Source organism: Myotis lucifugus, unplaced genomic scaffold, assembly GCF_000147115.1.
Source record: "Myotis lucifugus unplaced genomic scaffold, Myoluc2.0 scaffold_132, whole genome shotgun sequence".
NCBI lineage: Eukaryota > Metazoa > Chordata > Mammalia > Chiroptera > Vespertilionidae > Myotis > Myotis lucifugus.
The window spans coordinates 1382245-1382904 of NW_005871180.1; the positions used below are offsets into that span (position 1 = coordinate 1382245).

Genomic DNA, 660 nt, shown 5'->3' on the forward strand with positions numbered 1-660 from the left:
CAGGGCACATGCCTGGGTTTCCGGCCCCATCCCCAGTGGTGGAAGTGCAGGAGTCAGCAGATCAATGATGCTCTCTCATCATTGATGTTTCCATCTCTCTCTCTCCCTCTCCCTTCCTCTCTGAAATCAATACAAATATTATTAAAAATAAAAATTGAAGAAACAATAACTTGAAAGCAGCCCTTCACTCTTAACTCCTCTTCTCAGGAATAGGTCAATGTTAACAGTTTTGTGTGTATATTTCTGGATGATTTCTATGCATTTTTTATTGTGGTCAAATATATATAACATAAAATTTACTATTTCAACCATTATTAAGTGTCCAGTTCAGTGCATTAAGTACATAAAAAGTGGAATGCTTCTGCGTTTCATGTTGTCCTTGTGCAGGGACCATGCCAATCTTTTCTGCATCATTCCAATTGCAGTAGATGTGCTGCCACAGCAGGCACTCAATAAATTTTTAAAAGTACATATTCCAATAATATAAATGTAATCATACAGTATCAAAAAAGGAAAAGAAAAAAATGAAGGTGAAAGATGGACTTCCCTCGTCAAACAAAGACAAAAGGATCTGTGTGACCAGTAGAACTGCAGGCATGTTTAAGAAAGCTCTTTGAGCCAAAGGAGAATAATAACAGATGGCAATTTTAATCTACACAA

General features: G+C 36.8%; 1 non-coding gene across 1 annotated transcript; it reads right to left on the minus strand.

Moving 5' to 3' along the window:
- Positions 1-344: 344 nt before the first annotated feature.
- LOC111827107 lies at positions 345-449 on the minus strand. Its single transcript, XR_002830603.1, has one exon. It is a non-coding gene; the product is annotated as a U6 spliceosomal RNA (small nuclear RNA).
- Between the last annotated feature and the right edge of the window lie 211 nt (positions 450-660).